Here is a 17,733-nt window from a genome sequence, read left to right on the forward strand (position 1 = left end):
TCTTTGCATTGCCTTCAGTAGCATTTGCACTGGGCACATCAGAGTCTGAAAAACACAGTTACTTTGCCAAGAAGTTGTTTTCTCTGATTTGTTTGGCCAAATATTGATTTTTCTCCCTGTGTGCTCTGAATCCAACTTGGAATTAGAGTCTACTTTTATTAGAAGGCAGCATTAAGATGGGGAACCGTGTCATATCTTTCCTAACCAACTTTATAGAACAGCAGCATCACAGCTGCTAGAAAAGCTTTACAATCTGTGTTTAATTACAGCTACAAAATGCTCAGAATAAAGTATCTGTGGTTCCATTTATGGCTTTCCTTAAAACGTGGGGTCTGGCCCTGATGTCTCATTTGCAGGCATGCAGGAAACCTGTTGTTTCCCCAAGATGTTCATTTCCAGGAGACCAGTTCTGACTTCAGTAGTCTTTTGAGCACATTTCGCCCTTCTTGCTCTCCTGGGTCCCTCCTAAGGAGTGAGGCCACTAAAAATCCACCTGTGAAATTCACTGGTGTGAGTCAGCCACAAAGAAGAGAGACCTGATGAAAATACTTTGCACAAAGGCATTTTGATTTTTAAGCCAATTCACCTAGTCTAAAAAAAAAAACACTTTTCCTTACAGACTTTCTCTTCTACCCTCCGACGGGTGAAAGCCGTATCATTTTTCTACTGGCACACACAGTACATGTACATATAGTTAGTAATGAATGTTCAGTGACTGTTGTTTTTTTTCTATATTCCTGTTACTTTTCATTATTGTAGTGATCTGGTTTTCATGCTCCATTTTTTCTTCTCTTCTTACCCAATGTCTCGTTCTCATGGCAACTTTGGCAGAAAGTCTTTCCATAAGCAGGAGGTGCCTCATTCAGAAAAGATCTCGAACCCTGAGGACTGCAAGTTGCTGCCATAATACATTTTAAGAGCCACAGTTGTGGTATAAAGAGATATCATGTAACTGGAGGTGTTTCCTGACAGTTACAGCATGGTCCTTTGCCAGCCCTGGTGGAAGACTTCCAATAAGCTGTGGGCTGTTTTTTGTTGTGTTTGTTCTTTGCTGCCTTTTTTTCCTGGATATTTTGTATATGTGGTTAAGTTAGGTGCAAAAATTTCATCTGGACCTTTATATGTACCAAAAGGGGTAACTGAGAAATGTGTTGTCTGTCGTCATGACCAATGATACACAAACAGTCTGGTAGTTTTCTGTGGGTGTTTGTAGAAGGAGGGGAGGGAATGGAAAGAAGGCTCACACAGCAGATGATGTGATTGATCAACATGTTAACTGGTGTAGCAAAATCCCATCTGTTTATATAGCATACATCTTTCCCAACCATGCAAATCAGATGAGGGAGATGCCCAGATTGATAATCCAGCATTAATAAAAATTTGGAGCTGTATTGTATTAATGCTGAAACTAATGCATCTTCAAGGAGGATAAGATTGTATTCTAAGAGAGAGGTGACATGAACATCCACAAATACCATCCTCTCCTAATTCCTTCTGGCATGAACAGTGGGGTTTTTCTCTCCAGATTTCTGTTTTTTGTTCAGAATGTGCTTAAGCCTCTGGGTATCTTCTGTAATAATCAATTTCCTTTTTAATGACAAACAGAATCTTCTATGACAACAGAGCCTTTCATAATTACTAATTGCAACTTGATAGTGGCTTGAGATTTTTTTCAGTTTCTCTCTGCTTGGTTTGTTTGTGCTGGCTGTTCATGGTAACTTTAATCAATATTTACTCTCATTAAGAGAACTTTCTCAAGTAATAGGAGTAAAAAATAGGCGCAAATGCCTGAGTCTGTTCAAAACTATTCTAATTTCATCGTAGACATGCTTATTTAAAAAAAAATATCTATCACCACAGGCATACATGCACAAATGTATTATCCGTGTGTCCAGATTCTAAAAAATTAGCTGTGAGTATATATAGTACCCACACGTGTAGAAATTAAAACTACCAACATTTTGTCTTTTACCACTATACCATTGATCCATTTTATGCTTGATGAAGAGCTGTTGCCATCTGCCAGAAAATTCCTTTTCTAAACATGAGGTCAAGAATAGTTTGGATTCATTCATTCTATGTTTGGTAACACTTGGATGTGGAGTGTGACAAATTTGAAGGGGTAAAACCCTGCAGAAAATGACGTATTTCCAGGCTCTTGAACACCTAAGAATAGAGGCAACATTTTACTAAGAATATGATGCATAAGTGATACTGTCAGATCTAGCCACAATCTGAGGGACAAAAAGTATGAATAAGAATACATGTATTGATTCTCTCAATAAAGTGATCCAGTGTACAAATTCTCTGAATTGTAAACTTTGTCTGAGTTCCAAGATAACGTGGATTCCCTTTGTGATACCTATGCAGTCTCTTAGGACAACAGTTGTCCGTGCTGTTTGGCACCGTAAGAGATCTTTGGTCATAGTCTGCTGGAAGTTATTGCTTATTAACACAACTGCTATTACTGTGATGATGCTATTAATTTATAACTGTAGCACATCTCTTGTCTTTTCCAGAAGCACCTTTGCTTATCCGGCACTATTGAATTTGGAGAGTAATGCTACTTTTAGTGTCCTTCCTCTAACCTTAGATATGTATGGTAATTTTCAAATGTTCTGACAGCCTTTGTCTCTTACTACTTTAGTTTCTGAGAGAATAACAATTTGCAGTCTTTCTGGCAATCAGCTGTGCATTATGTTCTCAAGGTCATTCTTAGCAAACTTTTTTCCACTCTGATAGTTGGCCCAGACCCCAAGAGTTCTTGTTTTTTTTTTTGTGGGGGGAGAAAATAATTAATCCCTGTATCCATGCCGTACAGTCCCGCTGTTTTGTTATTAAGGAAATCTATCTTGTTTCAAACCTGCAGTGGATTGACATCTTGTCCTTCTGTAATACCCCTTTTAACAAAGTGCTATTACCAGTGTGCTTTTTTGGGGGCCAGCTCATTCATTAGAGGTTTTTTTTCAGCTGATCCTTTTGCTTTTTGAATGGCTTGACACATTGCTATAGGACATGAAAATCCATAATTCTGCATCTTGACACAAACAACAACCAGTACTTGGAAAATATGAAGAACTCAGTACATAGCTAATTGTTCTGTAGACTTTAATGATAGTATTTATTTCAGGTCTTGATTTATAAAAGTAACTTCTTTATGGCGATATGAAAATATTTCAGATGTCTCAATGGTAAAAAAAAAAAAAAAAAAGGTAAACAAACTGAAATACCATGTCCAAGGATCTGTTATTGACAATATTTTTAGTGAATTTTGAATTATGAGCAGAAAGCTATCTATGTGTTACGTCTATAAAATGATGCTAAAGGAATGGCATTAATTTAAAAAAATCACAAGTGGTGCATCATCTCAATATTTCTTTGTGGTAAACTGCATTTTAACATGAAACTCACAGTTCAACAACTGTCTACCTGTTCAATATACAGTAGTGGAAGCTTTGGTCAAAGCATTACAAGATAACAAGAAACTTGGCAGGGATTAAATTGTATAGGTCAGCGCATGGGTCACCACATCCTGGTGAAAACAAAGGTGTCTATCATTGCTCTATGGCAAGGCATGGAGTTCCTGGTCCTGTTACTGCCCATAGAGGAGCAGTTGACCTCATTGTGCACCCAACCCCAGGCCCATAAATGAGACCAGTTCCAGTTTTGTCTGCTGAACAGTCCTGATTTGCATCATTTGATGACCTGGTGTTTCCTCTGAGTCATCAAAAGTCCCCAGTGCAGGTAGGTGTGAGTTTCAAAGGTGTCTTACTGCCCATTTTGCTTTCTTTTTTTTGGAAATTTTAACCCTGTTAAAATTTGAATAGTAGTGTGTGAAACCTATAAGTTTATCTGAATCCAGCTCTAATGGCTTGGTCAGAAAGGCATGCTGATTTTTTTCCAGATATCAATGTAGTTGATATAGCAATTTATCATGAGTTCAGTGTATCACTGCTGAGCATTTATTTCTCCTGCTCTCTCTGAGATTCTGCATCTGGCTCTTTCAGTTTTCTTTTCTCTCATTTCTTGCTCTGATTATATCATCAGCTGGTGTAAATAGCTGTGACCATGATAAGGATGCTGCTAATTTACACAAGCAAGTGGTCTGGTTCCAGGTTGTCTTGCTGCTTTATGAAAATGCATTTGGCAAATGAGCTTTGTCTGTAAATGTCTGATCTGAGCTTATTAGCATCCTAATATGTCTCAAACAAGTATTTTTTAGGGTGTTTTCATTTTATTTCTTAGGAGAATTTTATGTTTATTCTTCCTTTATTGCTTAAACACCGTGTTGAAGAAACAAATTGTCCATTGAGATGGGTTTAGTGGAACATTTGTTTATTTCTTGACAAAATGTTTCTCTGTGTCCATTAAGAAGTGGAAGTGAAAAAAGAAAAGAATTTTATTTAAAGCTTTTTGTATAAAATAACCAAGTAAATGTGCATATAAGTAGAGCTGAATTGGCAAGTGGGGGATTATCAATCCCCTAATTAAAGGAAATGAATCGGGAAGATTGTTGTCTTTACTGTGCAGCCGTACATCAGAAAAAAAGCATCAAACCTGGTGATACCCACCCATGGCAGGCTGTGATCTGTGTGCTCCCTGAAATTTGAGATATTCCTGTTGCTTTTTGGGAATGCCATCACCACCTGGTAGTGAGCGGTAGCACTGACCCTCCTGTACCCAGGCAAAAAGGGAGGGAGGGATGGAAAGCTTATTTCTGCTTGCCAAATATTTGCTGCAAAAGTCTTGATAATTTTCATGTCACTGTGGATTTGAAAAATACCTAAGCAGGGAGCATGGCTATGGGCAGCCCACGCAGTTACGTACTTCATATTAGTAGTCCATGAGGCTCTCGAGGAGCAAAGCAAGAGATAATGGCTCCAAAATGCTTCCTCATGGCTTCTGCAGTGAAAAGATGAAGACTGAGTGTGCAAGTCTGGGGTGTGGGAAGTAAGTGGTGTCGAACATATGGTTATGATTCCCCCTGTGCTGCTGCAGCTTCCCTGAGCTGTTGTCTGTTCCCATCTCCTATGGCTGCAGCCAGTCCGGCAGCTTCAACTGGAAGCAGGTAGGAAGGAAATGACTGAAAGCATCATTCTTCATAAAATCAGGAGAGGCTTATGATGTTGCAAGTTTATTTTAGTATAAAATCAGAAGTGAAGTTTTGGGAAACTGAGGTGAGGAGCATTCTGTTGAGAATGCAAAACAACCAACCGTCAACCAACCAACCACCAACCAACCATTCAATAAACTGCTTGAAAACGAGTCAATAGGTAGGTCAGAAACTGTAGGACAGCATTGCCATGCTGTCTAAACCACTGCATATGCTACTTACAGCTGATTTTAGTAACACAGTACAGCTGTTATTCACTAACGATGTCAGTTATTTAATTATGGTTCGTGCTAGAGGATTCTCAAGGTCATAGCTGCAGTACTTCCTTAATTATAGCCTAAAGTACAACATAAAAAAAATAGTATGTTTCACCCTAGGGAACTAAAAAAAATGAGTGTTACCTTTTCATTTTATTGAATATTTTTGAGTGTTTGCTGTAAATTTGGAATTCTGAAGATCACGATTGTCCAATATTTTGGGTTGCCTGGGCCACACTGAGTGAAGAGGAATCATCTTGGGCAACATATAGGTCAGTCACTCTGAAAGTAATTTTTATTACTATTTATTTCCATGGAGACTACAACAGATACAGTGAGCACAGTAATTTCATTTGATTGAGCAGATTCTCAGCTACAGACCAGTACTTTTCAACAGTCACAGCCGTTAGCTATGCATTTACACCCATGATGAACAAGAGTTTCATGCCATTCTTGTAAAAATCTGCACCAGTGAAGGTGAGCCACAGTCACTGTCCCACTGCTGAAACACAACATCCACCTCCTCACTGTGCTGACATTCACTGTTCTGTCTCCATAAACACTCAGCAAGCATCAATGAATGTCAGTGGGTGCCATTTGCTCTGCATGGAGCAGCTCCATTCTACACCCTTGCTCTACAGGTACTTCCATGTCAGATGCCATTTTGTCAGACTGCCCCTCTGCTGCCATCTCTTGCTTGGCAACAAAATGGAACAGAATATCGATAGGAAAGCTCTACTGCCATACCAACATCCACCTCTGACGTTTTGAGCCAACAGGAGGCATTATTGTTGGAACAGCCCTTGTAAAATATATAATTAATGTATATACACAACAAACAGTTATTTTAACTTTTACTATTTTTGTTAAAACATTAGAAAAGAACAACAAAAACAAAAAATTAGCGGGATGTTTGGCCTCGTTTTTGTTTTTGTTTTGTTTTTTTTTGAAACTACTACATCAGTCTGGTTCAGTGGCAGTGGTTACAACTCTTAGTGAGTCCTCAAGGTACTTGCCAGAGATTTTTGACAATGATTGTTCACAAGTGCACATACTGCCGAAAAGCAATGACATGAAGAAGGCATAATTGTGAAGCAAGGGATACTTTTCTCTGGAAAGAGAGGGTTTATAAAAGGCCAGTGGAGAGACATGATCAAATTTTTGAATTTAATGCCTGCTTGCAACTCTGTACGTTCCTTTAGAAAATCTGCAAGTAATGTATTTATATAGACTGAAAAAGGAGTAGCAGACATAAGTTGATTTTTTTGGCAATCTTGAAACCTTTTCTCAAATCCCTTTATCAAAATGGAAAGCACAGCTGCATATCTTTTGCTGTTCACAGGACTGTGTTCAGCCAACGTATCAGAATGTATATAATTATTTGCCATAACTGCACTGCTCCCTCCCAGTGCCTTGGTTTCAGCCCACACAGCATTGATAGGTCACTGCTGTTCGGCTGTCGCTGAGCAGTGGGTGCACATTTGGGGCAGAGCTGCTGCTGTGACGGCGCAGGGCAGGGGATGGTCGTATTGCCAGCTGTGCTGGCCTGCGTGTTGCTGGCTGCAGGTTGAACGTGTCTGATCTAGATTAAGAAAGGTTTAAAATTTTCTCTGTTGACAGACAGTTCTTAGATGGCTCCCGTGAAAAAAGACTGAGAGAAACTCCGCAGGAATGACTGAAGCAGGTTGGGAGCTGAAACAGATAACAACAATAAAAAGATGTCTAGAATTCTTGACAGCAGATGGAGCCCAGAACAATTTTCCATATTTTCATGTTTTTATATCTGTTCTTCCAAGCTGATTTTTTTGTTTGCTTTTCTTTCATGGATCGTCATCACAGAATCATCATAGAATGACCTGGGTTAAAAAGGACCTCAAAGATCATCTAGTTTCAACCCACCTGCCACAGGCAGTGTTGCCAACCACTAAACCAGGCTGCCCAGAGCCACATCCAGGTCAAAGACATGAATATTTTTTCCTCTTTGGTTAAAGATTCAACCTGGTGAGAGTAAAGTGGCTTATAACTGTTATTTTCTTAGCTTTAAATACAGTAAAAGAACATTCATTATGCCTCATTTTTTAATCTGGAAACCTACTAGACTGTAGCTTTACACAGTGGTATAGTAAATTTAGATTTTCTTTTCTTGGTGGTGCAGTATTTGGCAATTTGGTAACCTCAAGGTTGTGGAGGCTAATAAAAAACCTGGTATCACAATGCATTCTGTTCTGGTTCCAAGGAGAGGTGGACTGATGCAGAATTTTTGTCTCACTGGACTGAGATCCCAGATGCCATCAAAATATGCAAAGCTAACTAGCTAAGTCAGTTGTTCAGGCAGTCTGGAGAGTGTTAAGGTGAGCTTCTTCATTCAAAGCATTAGTGTGGATAAAAGTTTGCCTAGGAAATGATGCAGTATGTGCCTGTCTCCATTCAATAGCTACGATAATGAAGTGATATGAGAATATTGTTTTTATTGGACTTTCTCACCCTTTTTATCTCAGTCACATAAGCCTCTTATCAGGCTTCTCTCTAGCCAAACAGCTGTTCAAGTCCATGTTAAGTAGTTAAAGCATTAAGAAGCACAGCTGTGTGCTTCTCCAGCGGACAGGACCTAAGTGTATGACGTCCAACAGGATGTGCAGTGTCAATAGTAGCAGAGCTGGGGTGAGACAGCAGGGATATAGCACCCTTGGCCTCCCAGCCAGTGCATATGGAGAGCAGACCTTCCCACTATAGATCTGCTGCAGAAGAACCTGCAGGCTGCAAGCCCTGATGCTTAGCATTGTCTCCATGTGCAATTGTCCCATGTGCTCCTGGGAGCCTGCTTGGGTCATGCTTGGGCCAAGTATGAACACTGGTAAAACCATTATGTGCTTCTCAGATTTTTGGTATGCAGTGTAGGTGAAGAGGAGAAAGGGACAGCCTCAAATGCTTCTCTTAAATCTTTTACCCCAACAACTAATGTCATTTATCCACACAAATAGGCTTTCAGCATGCTAGGGGCAAATTGAGTGTGTTTGATTCACTGTTTTTCTCCAGAAGCTTTAGCGTGACTGGATGCTAATTTTTTCTTCTGGTTAATGTTATGTTGTCTCTTGTGTCTTCTGAGAGCTGGAGGAGTGAAATGCACTGCTTTGAGTTCCTGCTTTCGAGATCTGTAGACAAAGTTGGCTGAATTTATCATTGTAACTGCTCAATTCCTTTTCTGTCAAACGTTTCACTGAATCTGCAGTCAAAGTACAACTTTGAAGCTTGGTTTTACCTCAAATGTGATTACATTGGGGACTCCTGTTATCTATTTAAAAGTGAATTCGTTTAAGGCCCATGAAAGTGAAGGATTATTTAATTACTTCTTCATTTGCCAACAGTATACTCAACTCTGTTCAGAACATAAAGATGTATACTCTCTATTCCCCATGGAGTCTTAGCAGAGTCTTGAATATGGTTTTCTCCACGCAGATTTCAATGTGTTTTCGTCTGCTCATGCAATCTTCTGTCACTTTAGCTTCTTAGCAGCAAGCCTAAGAATAGATAAACTCGTTACAGTAAATTTAGGAGCAGATATAACAGAAGGTCCAAGTTCTGCTCTGATCACTTTTTTTCAGCTGAAGATGTATTTATTGTTCCCTAATTTGCAAGTAAATTGAAAATAATCTACTGATTTTTATAAGAAAAATTATTATATATATGTACTTTTCCATCCCATTTAAGGAACTTCTAGCTAAAGAACAGAACTTGATTTTCTAAAGACGTTGCCCAGTGTGGACTTTGCAGTAGAAATCCAGAAAGACATGTGCAACTATTTGTCCCATCACTGGTTTGCTGAATATTAATTTTGTATCTTCAGACTTTCTAGTTATTTCATCCTTTATCTTGTAAACAGTAAAACTTTCAGAGGAGGGGTTCTCTCTCATGTTGTTTCTGTGACGTAAGAAGTGTTAATCAAAATCTCCACAAAATCAGCAGTGAAATTGTTAGGTTCATGTATAGGCAAAGTGCAAACCCAACAAGACATCTACAGTCAAACAGAGAACTGCAGTGTTCCTTTCAATATCTAGAAGGGGAGCTATAAGAAAGACTGGGACAGACTCTTTAGCAAAGTCTTCTGTGATAGGATAAGGGAAAATGATTTCAAACTAAAAGGAGATTTAGATTGGATATAGGGAAGTAGTCTTTTGCAGTAAGAGTGGTGAGGCACTGAAGCAGATTGTCCAGAGAGGTGATGGATGCTCTGACCCTCAAGACATTCAGGGTCAGGCTGGACCAGGCCAAGCTGTAGGTGTGATGTGAAGCACAACAGTGGAGAAGTAAGTTGGAAGGGACCTTTAAAGTTCATCTAATCCAACTCCCCTGCAAGGTTTCTTTACTAAATTTCACAACTGGAAATAAAAATGATATAATTCTCATGACTTGCCATCCTTACCTCCAGTTCAGAGTTGAGACCAGCCAGCTTAACATACACGAAGCCCTGTACCCATAGAGTTGAGCTGGAATGGTGGCTTAACTCCACAGCTTCTCAACAATTCTTTTTTGTTCAAATTCCTCCACACAGTCTAGAAAGAATGTTTTGAATCACTTGTTCTTGGTAACCAGCCAAACAGCTGCTTTTCCAGAAAGTAGTTGGGAATCTGGGATATGTAAATGGAAGTCTTAAGAGCCAGCTCCGTTTCTGATTTTGGTTTCAGCTTATAGGGGTTTGAATGTGGCTATGCCAACATTAAGAGATTGTTACTGCATGTGGCATAGCAGCACTTGAGCTTGTGGACTGTGCTGATGTTCACCAGCATCACCTTCCCAGCCATTAGTCCCTAGGTACCAACAGTGAGTGATTTCTTCCACCAGGTATTTCCATTATATGTGGTTGCAATCTTTGGTACAGAAAACCTCTAGATGATCTTTTAGTGCAAGACCATAGCAGTGAAAGAAGGATACAGCCAAGAATTTCATGAATGTGCTTGGAAACCTTGTTAAATTACAGTATCTATTCACATTACAGCTGTGCAGCATTCTGATGCTAAACCATCAGAGAAAATCCAAAGCACTTACAGGAAAGTAAGTGCTCCACACTGAAAGTACTCAGTACGTAAGACTTAAATTGCTTTCCAAACTGGGGAAATGCTTCTCAGCAGTTGGGGTTTATCTTAATGATAGAAAGTCTTTGCCAGGGCCCTACTGTGACCTACCTCCATGCTGGGAAAAGACCTCAATGCCCCATTGCTGTGCTTTCTATCATAAGAAAACTCAGGCATGTGAGCTGAAAGGGGTCCTGGTGTACACTGGGCTAAACTGCCAGAAATGCAGGACAGGGTGCCTTGGAGACAGAAATTGGAAAAGTTGCTGGCTCTTTCTTTGTGGCTGAGGCTTGGGTTCTGGTCCCTGCTCCAAGAACTGTTTGTGCATTTTACATCTAACCATTTCTCGGAAAATGGACATCTTATCTTGGAAGCATCCTCCAGAACCCATCCATCCCTTGGGAGGAGACAGATGTGTGCTCAACTTTTTCAAGTAAATAAAAGAAATGCAACACAGGCTCCCATTTCCCTGCTAAGCTAAAAAAAAAGAAGAAAAAAAAAAGAAAGAAAAAAAGGAAAGGATAACATACAATCATATTTTAGTGGAATGAGGGCCTCCAGGACTATCAGAGTCAGCTATGTTCTTGAAGTCCCGAAGCAAAATACAGAGGTAAAACATAACTCTATCCTTCGCATTTACCAATGGACAGCTTCACACTGAACAAACTTAGAATCGTGGAATCGTAGAATGGTTTGGCTTGGAAGGAACCTTTAAGATGATCTAGTTCCAGTCCCCTGCCATAGGCAGGGATGCCTGCCTCTAGACCAGGTTGCTCAAAGCCCTATCCAGACTCTCCTTGAATACTTCCAAGGAGGTGACATCCACAGCCTCTCCGAGCAACGTGTTCCAGTGTCCAGAGGGATAACTAGTGGTAATTATTCTTCTGTAGACTGGCCAATCCTGTTTTCCCTGGAGAAGCATTGTCTGTCACTGGACATAGTGCTCCAGGTCTTATTTCAGGTACCAGGTCAGACATAGGGCGCAGAGCTTGTGAGGATTTAAATGTGATTAGTTATACACCAACCCTAAGAAACTAGAAGTGGGACTGTGACAAAATCAGCACGCAGAAATGATGCCTGCCCGAACCCTGTTGCCAGACTTTCCTCTTTAAGAAGAAACATTTCACTCCCTTCCAGAGATTTTGGATCTTGTACTTCAGTGATGACATAGAGGGTAAAGAAACCCGCATTACAAGAGAAAATTGCCTTGATTTGTCTTTTGAATCAGCCTCTTCTTTACTGCATCATGTTTTAACGTACGACCTTCCACTCAGTAATTACTTGTCTATTTGCTGCAATATATTTAACATGAGAAACTTTTCCCCTTTGACCAGATTTTCCTTTTATCTGTATTTTTCATTAAGGTAGTTTGACATTTTGCTGAATCTGAACTAGTTTCTAAAACAGTATCTTAACACTAAAACTGTTTCTTAACAGTGTCTGTTAAGACTTGAGTCACAACAGAATTCTGAAGAAAGTAGTTGTTGGTCATAAAAATCTGAAAAATAAGGAAAAATAAAAAAGGGGTATGTTTTCATTGGACCTGGAGGATATGATTGAAGTTTCCTGCAAAGACGTTTTTACTTGAAATACTGCATAAACAACAAGATTTGGAGTGCCTAAATCCATGTTCCCTAGTTCTTGACTTAGCAAAACGATATGAGCTGAAGTCCGGTCTTGATATTCATGCTTAAAGGCAATTGTGTCTACAACTGACATCATCTTGTCTGAGGCACTGAACATCTGCTGTTCAGCATTACAACAAGTTATGTACCATCCTGTCATGGAGGTGTCAATACTCACTGTAAACTTCTGCTTTGGTTACTGGGTTTCCCTTGTATGCTCTACTGCACCAGGAGAGTTGAGTCCTTAATTTTTACCTCAAGTTTTCCCAAGGTTTTCTGTATTTTTGCTCTCTCGATCATGGGGTAATTTACATTAGTCTTATTCCACATATTTACAGTTCCACAGTCTTGAAATAGGCCTTTTCCCTTTTCCTACATAATAATGGAATTCCAAGAGAGAAATGCAGCCAGTTTGCTGTTGGTGTAAGAGTCCAGCAGGGAAATGCATTGCAACATTACAACCCATGAAAGAACTGGCAGTTAACAATTTTTATATATTGGCCTAGCATGTGTTATTTTTCTGTAGACACTTCTGCTTTAATATATGGCATTCAGCATGTCCTTTTGTGTAGAACAAATCTCTATCAAGAGGTCAAGTAAAGACAAGTAATACAATTCACCACAAAAAGCAAATGTCACAAAGGTTGATAACTTCATTAAAAAAAACAGTGAGGATTAGCTTTTTCAGTGTTGAGCGCATTTGCTCTGAGCAAGTCGCCTGCCAGAGGTGACACAAAAGAGGAAGTCTTCATCTCCAAATTCCAGGCCAACCTGCTCTTCATTTTGGGATTATTTCTTTGGTACTGCATTCATAACGCTGTTATGAAAGTGACCATTCGATGGTACAAATAATATTATTAAATTAGAACAAAATAGTGCTTATTATAGTAAGAAGCATCGTAACACACTGTGAGTTACGTGTCTTGACTTCATTAACAATTGCCCACTTCGTTTTCTCTTGACTGGTCTTTGCTGTCTAGTATTGTGCTATTCCAGTCTCATTGACAGCAGTCCTTCCATTCCACCACCCTACAGACACCTGTGCAGGCCCATTCTGCATTCCCCCAGGGGAATTTCTGTGGGAGCAGAAATGATCTAGGTGCATGACTTCTGTCTTAAAAGACAGAGATGTCTAGGACAGGTGCTACCATGGAATGCTGTTTTCCTCATTCCAAGAGGACTTGTAATGTTGTGTTCACCAGCTAAGATTCATTTATTGTTTACATATCATTTTAAATTAGATAAATGACCTTACAGTTTTATGTCTCCCCAACAACCTGTGACCAGCTATGAAATACACTATTTTGACCATGAAGTCTGTCATTTTTTCTCTGATTTACACAGAACTTTATGGATAACAAGTAAAGTTTCTCCTTATTGCAGGAAGATGGAAGAGAAAAAAAAAAAAAAAAAAAGAAGCCAATGAATATCTGAAGAGTCTGCCATAAATACAGCTTGTTTGGCATGCTTGTCCCCAGGATGAACTGATTTGTGGCCTGGATTCAAAAATGTTTTACTGTTCTTTGCTTCTCACTCAGTGGATTCAGCTATTTAGATCAGGCTAATTTTCAACTGAAGGAACTGAAGAGCTATTATTCTCCCCGAAGGTTATCTCATGTATTTAAAAACTGGTGGCAAACCATTGACCGCTGTATTTGTTTCAAAGACTGCAGTGGTGGGGGAGGAAAGTTATATCTGGAAAACTCCCACATGCAAACTCCCAAGGTTCCTTCCTGAAATAAAACAAATAGCTTTACAAGTGGTGAAATGAACTTCACATGGTTTCCAGCAACTTTCTCCTGAGCTGTAAGAGAGGATGAGCTCATCAGGTTATGTTCCGTAGGATTTAAGAGGGTATACTTCTTGTTGTAAAACATGTCACAGTGTAGTATACTTGCAGCCCCTACCAACATGTCAAGAGTTTATTGATGTCGGCCAACTTCTGTGAGTACAAGGGAAAAACAGAAGTAAACTTACATACAGAAAAACACCTTAGCAAGTGAAGCTAAAACTCCAGAAGTGCAAGAAAAGTGGAATTAAATATTCTATGTTATTGGTTTGGTTCTTAGACCAGGTCATTCTCTGAATTCTTCTCTGAAGTAGCTGACACCTACAGACCCTCTTTGCTCAGTGGATATCCAAGAACAGATGGCAGATTAGCTATTAGCAAGCAGTACTTGCATTTCAAGTTTGTTTAGATTTTAACTGAAGGAGCTCATTGTCTGTAGAAGGATGATAATAAAAGCAAACTTCTTTCTGTAGCAGACATGTCCTGACTGGGAGCAGGTTTAAGGGGGATGTGTCGATACACTGTGAGAACTTGATAGGAAACGCAGGTATCCACAGCAGACACTGTGGTTTCCACGTCTTGCTACTCATGCAGCATGAGATTAGGAGAGCATGCCCACGCTGAGGAGAAACCATAGGATGTGCTGGGTGCACACACTGGAGAGGGTCTTCAGACAAGCCCAATGTCCTGCATGCTGGGCTGAACATCACCCTGTATTTCACTGATCTCCATGCAAGGGGACAGAGGCAAACACTTCTGAAAATACAGCTGCTCTTTTAACTTGGTCAGCTGGATTATCATTCACACCAATAAGCTTAAAATTAGTTGGACAAGGATTAGGGGGACGAAAACAGAGTTCAGAAAAGTGAAATATAAAGTTGCTTCTTGCCAGTTCAGCCTCTGCAGGGAATTGCCTCACTGTCTCCTAGCTTCCTTCCCACTCATCTTTCTTATGAAATAGTCTCCTTCTCCCATGTGTAAGGATGTCTTTCTAGCTCCTGCCATCTAGAGTATGCCCCTGGTGTGCATTGCCTAAACGGCCTCCGTTTTTTGGCTTATGACTTAACGCTTTCTTTTATTCATTGTGAAATGATTTTATATGCTTTTTAGTAAATGTGACAGGCAGTGTATTACCCACTGTCATCTTTTATTTAATTCCATAAAGCATTATGGAATACAGTTACTACGTGGCATTCAGGACACTGTATAATACTGCATTGTCCTGCATCACAGCATGGGACAGTTCAGTGCTTTGAAAAAGGCACTGCCTTTTCCTTTGCCTCCATATTTACCAAGTGTTGGGTTTTTTTGTTTTGTTTTGTTTTGTTTTTTTCTGACTTTGCCCATGCTCAGTATCTGATTTCCATTAGTTCCCCCAAGTGTACCCGATGATGACAATACTTGCCTGCTTGGAATGATCTTGTTATTTTAGTCATATACCTCAGTTGCTACAAGAAATACACGAGTTGCTTATACCTCCTCAAGCTGTTTCCCAGATACTTGATTTTTGAGTGGCCAACCTTCAGAAACTGAGTTTGGGATGGCTGTGTTCCTGTGTGTAATCTAAACCATTTAACTCTGTGAAATTGCACTGAAAATCCTATTAAAAAATAGTACTTCCAGTCCTGGCTGCACCACTTCAGATTGTAATTTAGCATGCGAGGGCAGAAATAAGAAAGAATCAAACTATTTAAAAGCTCTTGAAGAGTCTGCTCCAATGCAATGTGAGGAATTATAGAAACAGTATTTACATCCTTTGTTGCCAGTCAAAGTTTCTTTCTGTATGGAAAATCCATATCTTCATACTGTGATGCTTTTGTTCAGAATCCTCTCCCCAGGCTTCCCTCCAGCCTTCCCCTTATACTGAGTCAATCCGTAATTGCTGCATTTACTCTGATAGAGATAAGTCACTGTGCTTTGATTTTTTAACATGTACACCTTTATTTCTCAGTTCACCTGTTCCAATTGGATTCTGCAAAACACGCCAATCTGTTGAATTTGGAGTTTAAGTTGAATAAAAAAACTGTGATAGAACATGTCTGCTTCGGGTACAAGAACAATGTTAGCATACTTTCTTTACTGATGTGCCAAGTAATGTGCACAGATTTTTTGTTTGAGATATATATAAGCACATTTGTGTGCTCACGTGTAGTCCCTTGCACCCTGATCTCAGCAGCTGACAGCTCCAGGGTAAAAGCCTGTATTAGGTCTGACTGGGGAGGGGAACCTTTCCATCAGAAGTGTGAACAGTGAGATGGGTGTTGGTAGTGGGAAATTGCAAGAGCATGCTGCCCGAGAAAGAAAAGCAGAGTTCAGGTATCAAAGGAATTCTGCCATGTTTTGCTCTGATTTAGGGAATGGTTGCTTTGTTCAAAAGTGCAGAATATGATTTAATCAAAACTTTTTTTTATTTTAATCCCTTTTTATGAGCATTTTTGACATAGTTGTGTTAAATACTGTTGGGTGAGTTTTCTGCATGTTTTCAGAGTCCAGATGTCCTGAGCATTTCAGAAGAAAGTAGGGTTGGCTGGACATTTTGTTTCATCCCAAATTTAGGGAACTAAAAACAGAAGGGTTTTGTTATTGTTGTTTTCCCCAGGAAAAAAATACATAAATAAAATAAAAGGCAGACTTGAGTGTAGATGTTCCTGACAAAAACTGCAACAAAACCCATTTGTGGGTGGTATTTATCTCCACTGCATTTCCACTTTTCGAGTGCAAAATCACTTGGCCAAAACAGAGCAAAACAGAACAAAAACTTGCTAGTTCTGTGCTCCGTGAGCTATGAAGTCAAGGCTGTATTTCCTTGGAAAGGGTATCTTAGGATTTGAGAACATTTAATCTTGAAAGAAAGCATTTTAAAAATAGATGTCACAAACAGATCTGTGGAGATTTTTACAGGAAACTCAGACTTTTTATCTTCTAAGTTGAGGGTTGTTTGAAAGCTAGAATTATTACCCTGTCGGAAGGGTACAGTGAACTGTTGACACACATCCACTCTGCTTACAGCTTTGTGTGGGGAGATATTTACAACCGGGAACCAGCAAAAAGCAACCTGAAAAGTAATTTCACTTACCATGAAATTTGCAGCGTTTCTCTGGGTTCTTGTTTGCCAAAGGTACTTAAGAAACAAATACATCTATTATATTTAAAGAGTTTAGAAATGTGGATGTTCGGTTTAAGGTCAGGTCACAAGGCTCTAGATATTCATATGCAAGATAGTGTCCATGTTTCTACTAGTTAGCTGAAATTTGTTCAGTGGGGTTGGCTGAGTCAGGACCTGCCAGAGTGTAAGTCCTACTGGCTGTGACGTGAGGGAGCTCAGCTCAGGATCTCCACTCATGGTAAGGGATGTGTAGATAACTATTTCACACATGGAGGCTCAGTTTCAAATACCTTAACTGGAAATTGTGCATCGCCTTGAAACGATCTGACCTTTGAAATTTCACCACACTGGAATTGACAATGCACAGAAGTCCAGCTGTTTGCCAACTGCTGGTGCTGGAAGCCCAGTCCTACTAGTGATCGTAGCTGGGTGGTGCAAGTGCATAGTGCAGTTGAGAAGACACTGTGACCTGGAGGTGGAACTTGATGCAGTTCCTGCTATCCTTGGAGTCAGGGATTTACAGCAGCTGAGGCTTTACGTAAACTTCAGGAACAATTGAGTACTTGCTCAGGCAAAAGTTTTGGAATTGTAATTAAGTGAAGGCTTGGCTCTTTGTCTAGAAGTTACTCAAGAACATGGTTGGTGGGCCAGATTCTGATTTCAGTTTTGTTGGTGTAAGCATGTTTTGTGTTGATGCTTCTGCGAGGAAATACTTAAGTCCAGTAAACAAATTAGAATCCCTGTTTTGTTGCTTTTGTTGCTTTGCTCAGAGAA

The 17,733-nt window shown here is 39.7% G+C and overlaps 1 protein-coding gene across 4 annotated transcripts in view; it reads left to right on the forward strand.

Annotated features, from left to right (window-relative positions):
- The window catches only part of PDGFD (platelet derived growth factor D), a 137,614-nt gene that overhangs the window by 60,232 nt on the left and 59,649 nt on the right, over positions 1-17,733 (forward strand). The window lies entirely within an intron of this gene.

This window comes from Phasianus colchicus, chromosome 1 (genome assembly GCF_987193195.1).
Source record: "Phasianus colchicus chromosome 1, bPhaCol1.hap1.1, whole genome shotgun sequence".
Lineage (NCBI taxonomy): Eukaryota > Metazoa > Chordata > Aves > Galliformes > Phasianidae > Phasianus > Phasianus colchicus.